Raw genomic sequence first — 15,946 nt, forward strand, 5'->3', positions numbered from 1 at the left:
AGTTTGCTATGACATTTACCACTGAGTGTTAGAAATTCCTATAATCTGTGGTACTCTGTTTTGTACAGATTACAATGGATGATAACAGCCCGCTGAGCTGGCTAGAAGATAGAGGAGCACACCTAATAGTGATAAGTATAGGACTGATAACAACTGATAATAGTCATTCTGTGTGCTGATAACATTCAAATCAGGTCAAAATAAAAGTCTGTGGGTGTTATCAATTTTAGGATGCACGTAAGGATTGCATGATGACTGACCCCCAGAATGTAAGTGGCAATTAAGTGGTAATGCATGCCACATCTCCATGTTAATGCAATGTTGGATGCTGACTTGTGCTTAAAATAGATAAGTAAAATCGCAGCGTGCTTGAAGATGTTGTTTTGACAGACGCGTCAACAACTGCACTGCTCTCTGAATTTTTTTTTTAAAGGAAGAAATGAAACCGGTACAGTTGAATTCTTCATGTTGTTTGGTTGTATGCGGATGTTCTCATTTGCTCACTTTCACAAACAGGGTTCAGATGTGGAGGATTTATCTTGGAGATGGAGTACTTCATACGCAGTGGTTGATGTTGACAATTTTGCTCTGCAATGTTGTTGTATTATTCAAATCTGGTAAATATTAAACAGCATTTCACCACTTACTGTTGAAAACCGAACATGTTTTGGAGCATGTTTCTGTCCACAAGCTTATTACAAGTGAGAAAACACACTCATCTCTACATCATCCATAGATGTTGTTGTTTTTTTTTTCTTTTTTAAATGAGCATGTGGTGACTCTTGACTATACTCCAGGGCTTCACGTTGATTTGATTCCTGGTCTTCTCTTTCTTTTTCTCTTTTTAGAGAAAGCAAGGAGAGAATAAGAAGGAAAACAAAAACATAAACATTTTATCAAGTTAGTAGCACAGTAAGAAAAAACAAACAAACAAAAACAGATTCCTGACAGAAATGCAAGTAGTAGTGAACATTGCAGTCTGGCAAAGGGATGGATGGCTCTAATTACAATTTGAACCTGCACAGAAACCAGCTAAAAAAGTCCTTTGTGATTGATGAGTAGATCTACCAAAAATACAGACCGAGAGAAACTCCTGCCTTATACTACTACTAATAATAACTATAATAACAATAAGCTAATAAGGTGACATTAACTGGCTGTTAAACCCATAGCTTTAAAGTGTGCAGTCACTGTAAACAGTGGAACATATAAAACTGCCTTCAGCCTGAAACCACCCTCAAACCTAACCTCCCGTCTGCATCACTCCCAGCAGCTGCAAACAATAATACAATCAATAAAGCACAATGAACTGCGTGTTGACTCATCACCACCACTGATGTAGTTGAAAAATAAAGTCACATCTAGCAACGACACTTGAGTTAAAAACAAATCTTGTGAATCTAATCTAATAAACCTAAACATCCTCTTTTCTGTTGCTGTGGGTGAACTGAAAGTCTTGGTCTCAGTTGCTCTGGAGGCAACTGGAAAACATTTGAATGGACATTTTTTAAATTAAAACAGGGATAGCTACAGGAAGATTTAATTTGAATGAAATCTTCCTGTAGTTGAATTAAAGATTTAATCAAAAAAAAATTTAAATAAAAAAAATCTAATAAAAATAGCTGAACCTGAACAGGTCAGATCACATCTATTTTAATAGTTTTCACAGAGCCCCCTGCTGATTTATGAAATGTGAGGAGCAGTCAGTGCTTCCTAAAATGTAGAAAGATGTAGAAATATAGCACATGTAATACAGTTTGGTGTTATGACAGTGAGACAATAATGTAGAAACCAAAAGGCAATAATATGGCAGTAACAAGTTATTACAACTCAACTTAACGCTGCACGGTCATACTCTCTGCCGCACTGGTTATATGATCCATTGTTGATCTGCACACAGCAGTTGCCACAAACGTAGCACTCGCTTACCTCATTGTCATGAGACACAGCTGTGGAGAATTTCTAGACTATTGAGTGGTTCATGTTTTAAAGCTCATCTGCAAATAATAATTAGAATAGAATAGAATTCAACTTTATTGTCATTGCACATGTCACAAGTACAGGCAACAAAATGCAGTTTGCATCCATCCAGAAGTGCTTTAGCTATGATATAGATATATTACAAAATATATATTAGCAATAATATAGATATATAAATATATTACAGAAATGAGTCTGTTATATGAGGGTACAAAATATGGGTCTATTATGGGTATGTTACAATGTACACGCTATGAAGGTATGTTATGAATATGCTATAACTAAAAGTATGTACAGGCTGTAGTGATGTACAGGCTATGAACAGGATATAAATATGAAAACTATACAGAAATATGAACTATGCAAGTTATAAACAGTTGTAGAATTAAAATTATCATATTGTACAGAATGTTTGTTCATAAAGAATTATACAGTACTGCAGTTAAGATAAGTGAAATATGTGGATAATTTCTACAGAGGCTATATAAAGTGCTAGTGGTTGTGAAAGAGAAAGAGGACCAGGGACAACAACGTCACATTAGAAAGGTATAGTAATCATCCACAACTATTTTCAGTTGCAGATGATAAAGGATTCAGAAAGTTTATTCATGCAGGTCCATATGACAGAGAATGTGCATCTTCTTTTTGTTTTCATATTTTAATTGAATATTAAGTTGTGGTTTGCAGTGTTTTGTGTTGTTTCACTTTAAATTTGTTTAAAAAGAAAAGCTAAAAATTGAAATAGTTAAAAGTTGAAATGTGAATAGTTGGTTTTTGTATTATATGATTTATTTATTACATTTTATGTGGAGTGAATAAATAAAAGTATATTTACGGTGGCCCCTAGAGACAAAGCACGTACAAACTCCAAAACATGTACAAACTCAGAAGCAAATAAAAACTCAGAAGCATGTACAAAAGACAACAGCAGTGCTCCAGGATGCTGGGCGCAGTGTTGAGCTTTTGTTTCCTAGTGGCTACACAAGCCAGCAAGTACCAACGACCGGATTTGGTGTGTGGTAGTAACAGGTAAATTAACATTTTTAAAATATAGGAGTGCTTGTGTATAAATACACAAACCATACACATATGCTTTCAATTGTGTAATTTAAGTGATCTAGTAGCTCTGTTTTGGAAGTTCAATTAATGCTAGAAATGTGTTTTGGAGTTTGTACGTGTTTTGTCTCTAGGGGCCACCACATATATTTATATATAAACATATATAAATAAAACCACTTTTTTTTACATTAGTAATTCCTTTTGTGCATAATTGTATATTATTGTTAATAATAAATTAATGAAAGCAACAAAACAACCTGAAGAGCCGGTTCGGAGCCGAAAGAGCCGGTTCTCTAAAAAGAGCCGGAAATCCCATCACTAAGGCCGATATGTTTCCCTTCTTTTTGCTCACTTGCTTTGCTTGACTGAGCCGACTTCCTGTTCAATAACGTTTTTTCAAAATAAAGCCGTTTCTAAAGTGCATTACTTGGAGCAACCACAGAGGGTGCTGTAAACACATAATGAATAATAAACTGACTCAGAATGATATTTTAACAGAACACAAGATACCAAAGCACAGTTAATCGGTTTATTGTATGCAAAGGTACTGTGGTTCTAATTGTGATGCAAAAATTGTGGTAATGAGGCAATTCAGGAAGAATCAGTGGAGTAAAGGTGATCAGTGGAATAACAGAGGAGAGTTGATAGGTTTTGCATTATGAGGCCAAAGGTTGGAAGTGGCAGAGGTTGGGTGGCAAAGAAGGATAATCAATAAGACATCAAAGTAGGAACTTAAAAACAGGTAGAAAAGGGGCAAAACACTATAAATAGTTAAGCTTAATGTGCTACTTTACTGCAGGATACTGCAAAGGGTAAGTAGAAAAAGTGGGTTGGCATACTGTAGTAGTTTGTGAAAACTAGTCTCCCAGCCCGGCAGGAATTAGCCAGAACTTTGCAAAGTCATACCCAGAAGCTCACAGAGTTAATATATGACTCATAAAACTTAGCTAAACTTTCCAAATATTTTTGATTCCTCAGTGATATTGCCCTGTGATGGTCCAAACAGCCACACTTCAGTGTTAGGACGTATTTAGTAGTATATAAGTTCATAATCTGTCATCAGATTTTAAGATAACAGATGAACAGACAATCACAAAAGGAAACAAATGTTAAATCTATTTGTAAATCACAGGTAATCACTTCAGTTACAAAAATATGACCACCGTCTCAGGCTCATGGCATGGCTTAAATGTAGTAACGGTAGCAACAGATTCATTTTCTCTGACAAACAGCATGCTATCATAAGCACACATTTGTGTGAAACTCTTGAAACCTAAAACGTGAGGGAGGTGTTTGTTTGTAAATTTATTACTGTCATTATGCGACCAGCAGCGCACTACGATAAGGCTTGATTGAATGACCGAGAAATGTTGATAACATGAGAATTAGGTGACTTCATTTTCTACTCTCGCCATGCAAATCAATGATACCCAGCTGTGAAACACAACAACGCTATAACAAAGAGACGCTGTTAAATGAAAAACATTCAACGTGTAATATTTCACCAGGACCACAGCAGACTAGGCTCAGCACCACCGCATTCATTGTTGTTTTGCATTGCAGATGTAATTGCATGCTTAAAATAACCATACTGATTCAAGTGGAAAAATATAAGTATGCATTTTCTAAGAGGTCTGAGGATAAAAGGAATAAAATTAGCAGCCATTTGATTTGAGAGTCACAATGAAGAATATCAACTGCATGTTAATATACAATTATGTATATTAACATGTGGACTGTTGATAAAGACTAATTATACAGCATGAAACCTTATTTAAAAAAATGCTGTGACTGTAAGATGGTGTAAATAGCATTTTGTGTTTTCTACATGAACAATTCTTTCATCTCTGAGGATTAATGCTGCAGTTCAGCAAAGAAGATAAATCTGAACCAGTAGTATTTGCTCAGTCTGGTGCATCTTTCCAAAAAAACACTAGTCTTTCAAGTCAGACTTCAGCAATGTCATAAACCTTTCTGAGGCTGAATTGAAATTCAAGAAGTGAATCAAAAGTACTAAATAATTGTTTGTTTGTTTTTTTCCACTGTATTAATTTTTCATTTGAACATTTTTTTAATTCATGAGCTTTTACCTTACTAAAATCAAATACTTATATGAATCATCCTTTTTACGAACCTTTAAAAATAAAGGCCACGCAACATATCAACACAAACTCTAGCATTTTGGGTGATGGCTGTGTGATTTAAGAGTTAAAACTGTGAAATATGGTTAGAAAAACTCAGTTCAGTAGAATGGGAGGCAGAGCCTTCATCTTCCAGGCCTCTTTTCTGTGGAACCAGCTTCCAATTTGGATTCAGGAGACAGACACAGTCTCTTAAAACTTTCCTTTTTGACAAAGCATATAATTAGGGCTGTGTCAGGTGACTCTGAATCCTCCCTTAGTTGTGCTGCAATAGGGCTAGGTTGCTAGGGGCTTCCCATGATGCATTGAGTGTTTCTTCTTCACTCACTATGTGTTTATACATCACTCTGCACTCCATTTAATCATTAATTAGATTATTAATCTCTGGCTGTCTTTCACAGCGTGTCTTTGTCCTGTTTTCCTACCCGACCCATCATGGCAGATGGCTGCAACTCCCTGAGCCTGTTTCTGCTGGAGTTTCTTCCTGTTAAAAGGGAGGTTTTCTTTCCCACTGTCGCCAAAGCGCTTGCTTTGAGGGATCATCATGATTTCTTTTTTTTTTCTCTTTCCTCTGTATTTATGTAGGGTCTTAACTTGCAAAAGAATCTAAAAGATACTAGAATTAACATATTTTTTTGTCAAAGATTCAAGTTTAAAAGAAATCCAGGGGTTGTTATTAATGCACACATTGTTAGTAGGTAAAAAGAACACAGCACAGTCCTGCCTTTTCTGGTCCTTTACCTCCTTTGATTACCCCCCCCCCCCCCCCTAAAAAAATAAATAAATAAAATAAAATAAATTAAAAAAAAATATATATATATATAGATTGATATGAATTTCTATGCAAGTTATACTTCCACTGGCATTTAATGTATCACTAACTTAATTTCCATTGGCAGACAGCCTCAGCTGCAGGGCATGTGGAGTGTGGGTTTTCATGACGAGTGACTGTTTAAAAGAGTTCAGAAAAACACATACTGTAGTAGTGCTCCCAAGGGACTATGCAAATTAGATTAAAGACGTTTACTCATCCAATAACAACACTTTTTCAACTAAATATTTACTGTCTTTCCCTGAAGGTTGTTGCATGTTTAGAGCTAATATGCTCTTTTGGGCCTGATTCCGTGTTGCTGAATATGCATTTTTAAGCCGACCCTGTCAGCTGTAGTACAAGAGATTTCACTTGTACTCCACTTTCACCTTTTAATATAAATGTTCAGATTATAGCGTGGACATTTTCACTGTGCCAGGTACAAATGGAATATTTTTCACAACGCTTGGAAAGAAAAGTTAAAATACCTCTTAAGCAGCACGTCTATGGGCTGTCTCATTATTCTATATCAGTTGTTAGTGATGAGATGTGATAAGAGATGTTAGTGATGGGAGACCTCTTAATATGATCACACAGTTTGTCAGAGTGTCTTCTTTAAACACCATTCTTCTGTAACAGCTAGGAGCTACAGGGTGTGAGTGTGTGAGTGTGGCCACACCTCCCGGAAGTAGGTGTGGCTGAAGCTGGCAGATGTTTTTGGCGTATAGGACAAGACTATGACTTCTTACTAGTCAAATCTAAAACTATACAATAATTAAAACATTGGCTCCACTTTCAGCTCTTTTTCAGACAGTACTGTTGTAAAGCTCGTCGATTGCCAATGAATATGTGCATCCAGCCTTTACCTTACTGGCATCGTGTGGCTGCATTTGGCTATTGTCGCTAAAAAGCTGCGCTTTTTTCATCCCATAGCAAAGTGTAGTCATCGCTGTCTCTGAGGGCATTTCCCTCTTCTACTAACACTGGGTGGAAGTGGGCAAGCTGAGATGCAAGCAGTTTGCTTCTGGTCTTTTGCGCATGTGCATGGGAGAGCAGAAGCTGCCGCTGTTCTGCGTTGACTGCACTGAGATCAGTTAGACCTGCTTTGTGTTGAAACACAGCTAGCATTAGCAATTAAACCAGCTTCAGTGATTCAGCATCGCAACAGATGATTTTGCTGTTGCTAACCATCTTGACTAGCTGAGGGGATGGCAGCACAGACCACGTCTAAAAAACAGGCAAGCTAACCAGGTGCAGCTGTTTAGCCAATACTCCACCTTTATTTTTCATGAATATTTTCAGATGATTCAGATGCTTGATCATGTTTCACGATCATTTTAATCCAATAACAAATCATTTTTGGTAATATAGTAGATATTTATTTAAGATAAGATAACCTTTATTAGTCCCACACGTGGGAAATTTGTTATTTAAATATAATAGTAACAATATTTGACAATTCTTCAGGAGGTGTGCAAGCAGGTGAATATGTCCATGTAGAGTGCAGACAGACAGCAGAGATGGTATGTTTTAATCTGATCCATTTTATCTTGTTAAATAGGTTTAGTAGAAGATGTTTTTGTTGGTGTATGTATTTTACTTTTCTTTGAAAGTCACGCTGGTAAAACTAAATTCAGGTTTTCTCAGTTCCATTGCCACAGGTGTATAAAATCAAGCACCTAGCCATGCAGCCTGCATATACAAACATTTGACAAAGAAAGAGCTCACTGAATTTGAGTGTGGTTCTGTAACAATATGCCACTTTTGCAACAGGTCAGTTTGTGAAGTTTCTTCCCTCCTAAATATTCTGTGATCAGCTATAAGTAATCTAAAATTTTAAATTCATGCATTTAGGAAGTACCTTGCAGTACCTCAGCTTTGAAGTGGTAGACCCTATAAATCTAGAGAGCAGGGTCTTCCGGGTGCTAAGGTGTGTAGTGCATAAAAGTCACCAGCACTGCTGACTCAGCAACTACAGAGTTCCAAAAGTAGTCTGACAGTAACATCAACACAAAAATGGTGTGCAGCTTCATGGCATAGGTGTCCATGGCCAAGCAGCTCGTGTGTTTGCAATATGTAGATGGACCAGTGCTTTTGTCCATGTATTGAAGCCAGTGTTTACTTAGCTTAGCTGTGTACTTCATAAGGCCTGAAAGTAATTTAGAGAGCACTTAGAGTTAAACAGAAAAAGGTAAAAATATAAAATAAAGTAAAACGCATCTAACACTAAAGTGCAAAGGTATGCATGATGTCAGTGTGTTCCATAGTTCTTTCTACACAGTATTTGACATGTGACTCTTAATTAAAAAAACTACATGCTAGTACCTTGAAAAATAAATTTAGGGGTTGGGTGGTTAGAGGTGTATTAAGCGAGGATGCTGAAATGATTCAGTCAGCAGTGAATTAGTCAGGGACATCTTTTAATCCTCTAAAAAGTGAAAGATAATCAGTGAGTCTCAGTATGAATTTGCACATAATGACAGATTCCACTGTTTCAGTGCCATTCAAAGGATATGCACAAAAAGCTATATGTCAGCATATGTTCAGCCAAGTCACATTACTGTACTAATACGCTCTGGAAGTGAGCAAAAGGTAGCTGGAAATGCATTTTGTGTACCTCCTATAATTCGTGATTCATGGTACTCAAAGAACATCCAATTCATATCCCCCACTGAGATTTCCATCCCTTGTGCACAGCAGCAAAATTCTGCCCCACTTGTCTGGATGTGATTCAGCTTACAAAGACTTTTCAGAGCGGCAGGGTTTTCCTGGGGGTAGTGATCCTTACATGTGGATCGAGTTGAATATGAGACTGGGAAATGTAGCCAAAGATTTCCTCTTTTCTGTCTTTTATTTCAGGTGTCTGTGTGATAGCAAGAACACATAAACGCTTTGCAAATATAATATTACATAAAACATTTTTGAAGTTCTACATGTAAGCCAACAATTATTTGGGATAATTCTTTGAAAAAGCACTTTCGCCCTCTTTCCTGCTAACACACTGTTCAGTCAGAAGGGTACATATTACCAGCTAGAGCAGGGTGATATGACCAAAAATATTTATCACGATATACATTTGAAAATTTGCGATAACGATATAACTGACGATATAATTGACACTAGACAAAATACTTTACAACTCCACAACTTTATTAGTGCAAAAACCCCCATCAATGTATTTTCACTTAAACCAGCAGCTGTTTTTTTTATTCGCATTAAAGTTATATAAAAATGTAACAGTGCAAATTCTTTGCTGACAGTTTAACCAAAAGGTATTTCCAGTGGAAACTGGCCAACATATCCTCAGCATAACCATGTATAATATCCACAAAACTTAAAAAGAGGTTATACACACACAAGACTGTAATATTATGTTGAAGCACAGTACGTATCACTCCGCGAGGCGCCTACCTACGATAGCCGTAATGCTCCGACAATCCATCAAGCGGTGCGGCTTCGTAGCTTAGCAAAGTCGTACTGAAACATTTGACAGATTTTCGAGCGCCGTGCACATAAAATCGTTTCGAGGTCAGTAAACACAACCATAAGGCACACGGGATTATAAGGGGCACTGTCGATTTTCAGAAAAACCAAAGGATTGATTTTAAGTGTGCCGTATTTTCCAAACAACACAGTAATAACAGCGGTCCGCTGGCATGGTCTAGCAAAAATAGTGCTTTGTTGTGTATCTGACAGATGAAAGCCAAACCAGTTCCACCACTGAAGTTGCAGCATTTTTACAAACCAATTCTGGTTCATCCGTTTCATTTAACGATCCGCTTTTGCTCTTCTCATTCTGCGTCGCAGCCATGTGCGTATGTAAACAAAGGCACTGCGCATGCGCGTTTTACCCACATTCTATCGCGATATTTCATTTTCCTATCGTTGCCCAAAATTACACCGGTATTACCGTGAACTGTATGATATAGCCCCACCCTATTACCAGCAAGCAAGCATTTATTTCCAAGAAGATTACATACTAAAAAAAATAAATAAATGGAATACCAACACATAGTCTTGTGTTCATCGAGATGTTTTATAGGCAAAATCATTTGGTTTGTTATCTTTTCCAAGTTCCTTGCAAAATACTACACATAAAACCAAGAAGGAAAGACAGAAAACAATCCTTATCACTTTCCAAAAAGGGGAATAGTAGCATGTAGCGTAGACGGCAGGCAGGCAGACAGCAGACAGACTCAGTGATCCACCAATATGACATTCTTTTGTATAAAGCTTTTGTATGTGGAGGAAGGCTACTGCCTTGAACCAAGGCTACAAAAGAAAAAGTGGGATGAGCTATAATACAGCTGTCATGAGAAAAATAAGAAAAATTCTGATGCCTTTAACTGTCTCAGATAGAGAGATTCACTGCACATATACATCAAAGACCTCTATCTATCTGTCTGTCTATGACATAGCAGTGGAATAATGAAAAAACATGCGTCATAGCTGCTCTCCTCATCATGGCTATTCATTTTAGATTTTTATTTCACAACATTTTAAAAAGCAGTTACACCTTTATGTCAAAAGATTAGTCAACTCAAGTTGAGCAAATACTTTATAATGTTGTTATTTTCTGTGCTTGTTGTGTAGCTGAACAAAAGCAGGTGCATCCTTGAAAATATTTCTATATTAAAGTGATTGCAATAACAGCCACAAGATTAGTTGTATGCAGATGTCTTAACACCCCTGAGCTAATATCTGTCACAGTGATGGGTTTCTGTTTAGTCACAAGCTGTGTTGCTTGTTTAATTTCTTCTGCTTAGTCTTTGGTTGCATTGTCTGTAGCTTTCTGGCAGTTTTTCCAACCTTGCCCTTTTGCTTGTGCTTTTTCTGAATGCCTTTCTTTGGATTAAAGGCTAGATTTTTGACTGGTGCCCCATGGGAAAAAGTACAGCAATGATATGTGCAAAAGTTTGGGCGCAGATATATTACAGCTTACCTACTGGTTATTTTTCACCCACTCTTCCTTGCAGATCATTTCACTTCTGAGATATTTTTAGGCTTTCCTTGCACGCACAGAATACTCTGTCAGTATTCCTCTTTAGCTTGCATTTCCTGAAGTAATAGTGGTTAGTGAGGTTTTCTTTGGATCATTGGCCTGTTGTAGATGCCAACCTTAGTTTATTGATTGATTGCATGAGATTTGGATATAGAAACAAATATTAATTAAATCCAGTCCATTCTTCCATTTACTCTGTTTCCTGTGCAAGATGTTATTTTCATAAACTGCTGCTGCCTTTCTTCTTCTTCCTGGAAACACTTCTTTGATGATTTTGGCCAGTGGTATGTCCACAACATCTGCTTCCAAAATGACTCTGGGCAGCACTGCGGCACACACATGAGGACCCCTGCATCTAATCTAGAGTGGGTCAGTTTCTGCCAGGACATAGCAGATGATTTTCAGATATTTCAGATACACTGGATGTGGAATTATTGTAGGAAATTGTGAGAGTAGCCCAGCATTTCACGAGTTTTCCTGCCACTTCGATATTCTTAAAAAAGCACTCCCTCTGAGGTTATTAAATACCAGCAGTATCATACAACAGCAACAGCTGAACATCTCCAAAGTGAATGTTTGGATTGAAAGATCTATTCTGATAAGATTGACAAAATACAAGCATTCTGCATAACATAATAGTGAAACTTCCTGGTGTGGCTAAAGATGAGACTTGAGCAGTCTATAGGGCCCATGGGTTCTTCCACACCTGACAGTGCAACACAGCTCCACTCAGCCAATGGTGAAGCAAAGGGATGAACAGTGTTCTTAGAATTTAGGCTAAACTGGGGCGTCTCACTCATCATCTAAACCTAATTTAATTTTTTGAACATTGCTTCCAAAAGCACAGACAACATCATGTTATGTGTCTTTGTATTTTTTCACTCATAATGTAAAAACTGTTTTATACGAATTTCACGTTTTGATGAGAGTTGATTGTTAAAAATAAGTATATTGTTTAGTTTTCTAAAAAATGATAAGCAAATTGTATTTAAACCTACATGTTTATATTTGTAAGCACACAAAAAATATCCCCAGCATTGTTTATTTTTTTGTGAGTAATCTCCTTATTGGTTAGTTTCAGTTTTTTCTACTTAAAGAAATGCTATATAGGCTGTTGTTCTTTCTTCTGGATGAAAACAATGTGAGTTTTACATCCTATGGGTCTACCTGGGTGAAAAGCAAGAAAGAAACGGCATGCTGTTATAAAATCCTTATACAGGGCATTTGAATACATTATTGGTTAAGAATAGAATAGCCTTTTATTGTCATTGTACAATGAAACTGTGGCTGCTTCACACAAACTGAGCATGGTATAAAAATATAAAAACAAAAATAAATAAATAATAAAACGAAATGTAACAGTGAAAAATACTAGAGGTGGGAATCACCATACATCCCACGATACGATACTATCACAATACTTAACGCACGATACGATATTATTGCAAAATTTTAAAAATATTTTGCGATATTCAGATTCTGTACATAAAGGTAAACTTTATCAATATTCATTTTATCTAATATCAAAGTCTCACACTCAGTCTCTCATTTCAGTTTTATTGTTGACAAACTGAACGGTTTGTATTACAGTCTAGTCCAACTTAACTGAATCAACCATCTGGTACAATTATAGCTATTCTGAACTATGCAGTTTATGAAAACTATGCAGCCCCTTCATCAACTGAAGAATTTAAAAGTAAATTAAAACAAAATATAATTTTACATTAAATAAAAAAGTTTTAAACTTAATTAAAATAAAACATGTCTTAAATTAAAATAAGTAAACTGTCATGTTTATTGTTGCCAAAAAAAAGTTAAACACATTTGGACAGTGAAGGAATGTCAGGATTCTTGCTCAGAAAAAGGATCAACATGCTCTGAAGTCAGAGCACAAAAACGTTTTTTTTGTAACAAAATATCGATTTCTGCTGTCCCTGTATCGATACATTATTAGCAAACAAAATATCACCATACTACACAGTATCAATTTTTTCCCCCACCCCTAAAAAATACTCTACAAAAAGTATGTATCTAATTGATATTTTTAAGTATTCAAAAATAAATATGAAATGAACAAATGATACAAGAGCAAGCTTTAGATTTAATATTTGAGGCTGGCTGACTGACTATGGTATATTCTGCAAAAGACAGCTGTCAGTCTCTGCTATGCTCACTGAGAAGCATGAAAGGCATTCGTGATTGTGTCTTCAGTAGTTTTTTCCTTGTTAGTCAGCAGTAAATATTCAAACCAAAGCAGTGTCAGTGGAGATACAAACCTTGACTCATCAGTCTTCTTAAATAAATTTAAACTTTACCACGACTGCAGGGTATTTGCAAACCTATGGATAACCCTTCATATTTAAACGTTAGCTCACCATTAGTCCGCTACGTGTGTTAGCTTTTCCATTCTGTCAAAGAGAAGGTGACCTTTTAGCAGGCGGATACTGAAAGACAGCCAACAAATGAAGATGCCCCACACAAAGGTCATGTTCTTCTTTAAAAAGGACATCAGAGAAAAACATCTGAAAGCAGTCATGAAGAAAGTGGTTGGAGACTGAGTAAAAACAGTTTTCCTTGGCAAATTGGCTACACAAGGGTTATAAGTATTATTTAGGGCTGAATGCCAGACAGATGCTGACAAAAAAATTGTGGTGATGTATGAGGTTTTTTTTCCTTTGTTTTTCTGAAGGAAGGGACTATGTGTCTGTGTTCGAATGAGTCGATGTGCAATCTTGATGTAATTTATTCTGACAAGTGACAATGATGCTTTACTACTCCAAGAGCCCACAACACTGGATGAATAATACATTTTGAATGGGTGATATGGGAGTTTGTGCAAGATTAACACTAGTCTTCTGACCATGTTTAAAATCACTTAAATAGATGTGCAGCTTGGAAGGTACAATCTTGTCTTATCTAAAGGTTTTGATTGTGCATCCAGCCTATAAAGGAGTGGAGGGGGGTCTCTCATATACAGCCATCATCTTGAACTGGATAGACTGTGAGTGACAAGGGTGTATCCTCTTAGCACAGACAGAAAGTGAAGGTCTTCACACCAAACTTAGCTTTTGACCGTGGGGGCTGCAGAGAGCAGGGACTGTCATGTTTGATTTAGATTTGCTTGACCCAGGTAGGCTTTGCTTTTGACATACTGCATAATTATAGAGAGGTATCTTACATGTAGGGGAATATGGGAATATGCAATCCTTCTAAACTCAATGTATTTGAGACAAATCTATCAATATGGATACACATAGTCGCACAGAAAAGCGAAAAAATATACTTTATAATAGTATTTGGGCTACTATCTGTTATACTATGCCTATATAACACACTGCACAAAAAATCATCATGCTTTTTGAAAGGCTGAACAGAAAACTGCTTGCATTCTGGCTCCATTTTGGCTGAGACTGTCCACAGCTGCATTGTGAATTCCTGCCAAGATCATCCCGTATGGATCTGCCTTTAAACATGTTTGTTAGTGTTGTGTGCTCAGCATCTGCAGTAAGTGCTGAAGTTCTCGACTGACCTTGCCCTAGTTTTGCATGAAATCTGTGGTTTCTCCTTGCACCTCATACAACACCAGACTGACCTCTTTCAGGCTGTCAGTCCAATGAGGCCTCATTAAAATGGCTTGTGTGGAGAGGCTAGATGCAAAGCACCCACCTTTTTTTTTCTCATTGTCTGAAAATCAAAACATGTAATCAGACCTGGACTCTACCATAACATTTAGTCAATCAGCCTCAAAAAGAAGTAATTGATAAGATTGAATTCAAGATTCACATAATTCTGCACTTAAATGCTTTTATGATTGTATGTAATTTAATCACTATAATAACCCTCTAGAAGGATCTACATGCATTGTGTTTTCTGTCACTGGCAGCAGTGGCATCACTGCAGTGCAAAGTCATAGAGAGAGCTTTGACTGCATAGGTACTAGGGGTGGGGGAAGAAATCGATACTGTGTAGTATCGCGATATTTTGTTTGCTAATAATGTATGGATACAGGGACAGCAGAAATCGATATTTTGTTACAAAAAAGGTTTTTGTGCTCTGACTTCAGAGCATGTTGATCCTTTTTCTGAGCAAGAATCCTGACATTCCTTCACTGTCCAAATGTGTTTAACTTTTTTTTGGCAGCAATAAACATGACAGTTTACTTATTTTAATTTAAGACATGTTTTATTTTAATTAAGTTACAAACTTTTTTATTTAATGTAAAATTATATTTTGTTTTAATTTACTTTCAAATTCTTCAGTTGCTGAAGGGGCTGCATAGTTTTCATAAACTGCATAGTTCAGAATAGCTATAATTGTACCAGATGGTTGATTCAGTTAAGTTGGACTAGACTGTAATACAAACCGTTCAGTTTGTCAACAATAAAACTGAAATGAGAGAAAGACTGAGTGTGAGACTTTGATATTAGATAAAATGAATATTGATAAAGTTTACCTTTATGTACAGAATCTGAATATCGCAAAATATTTTAAAAAATTGCAATAATATCGTATCGTGCGTTAAGTATTGTGATAATATCGTATCGTGGGATGTATGGTGATTCCCACCTCTAATAGGTACATTGATATGATTGTGATGAAGATATATTAGTGATGTATTGAAGTTTCCTTGTATAGTTGATGATCTTATTGTAGATGCACTGTTTGTAATGCTAACTTTTAAGTTATTAATATGTTATGTTGCCCTTGTCAAAGGAGCTAGTGTTGCAATTCACAACAGCACCACAGTTGTTTATACAAGCTATTTTGTGTGCGACAACTGTATCGCCTAGTTAGTGTCTTATCAGTCTAATATTAACTGACAAACCATGTTACCTTAGCCTAAGTTTCTTTTTTCCCCTCAGTTAGGTTGTGCTACTGCATAGGCCTGCGAGTCACTATGAGGCCAAATCAAACCCTTCTGACTTTGTTATGAGAAACAAAGAATTTTCTGTT

General features: G+C 36.5%; 1 long non-coding RNA gene across 1 annotated transcript in view; it reads left to right on the top strand.

Annotated features, from left to right (window-relative positions):
• Positions 1-9,161, top strand: part of LOC146523996 (uncharacterized) — a 315,951-nt gene extending 306,790 nt beyond the window's left edge. Inside the window, exon 2 of the long non-coding RNA XR_014876745.1 lies at positions 9,023-9,161. This is a non-coding gene — a long non-coding RNA (uncharacterized LOC146523996). The remainder of the gene's footprint in view (positions 1-9,022) is intronic.
• The last annotated feature ends 6,785 nt before the right edge of the window (positions 9,162-15,946 follow it).

Source organism: Neolamprologus multifasciatus, chromosome 2, assembly GCF_963576455.1.
Source record: "Neolamprologus multifasciatus chromosome 2, fNeoMul1.2, whole genome shotgun sequence".
NCBI classification, from domain to species: domain Eukaryota; kingdom Metazoa; phylum Chordata; class Actinopteri; order Cichliformes; family Cichlidae; genus Neolamprologus; species Neolamprologus multifasciatus.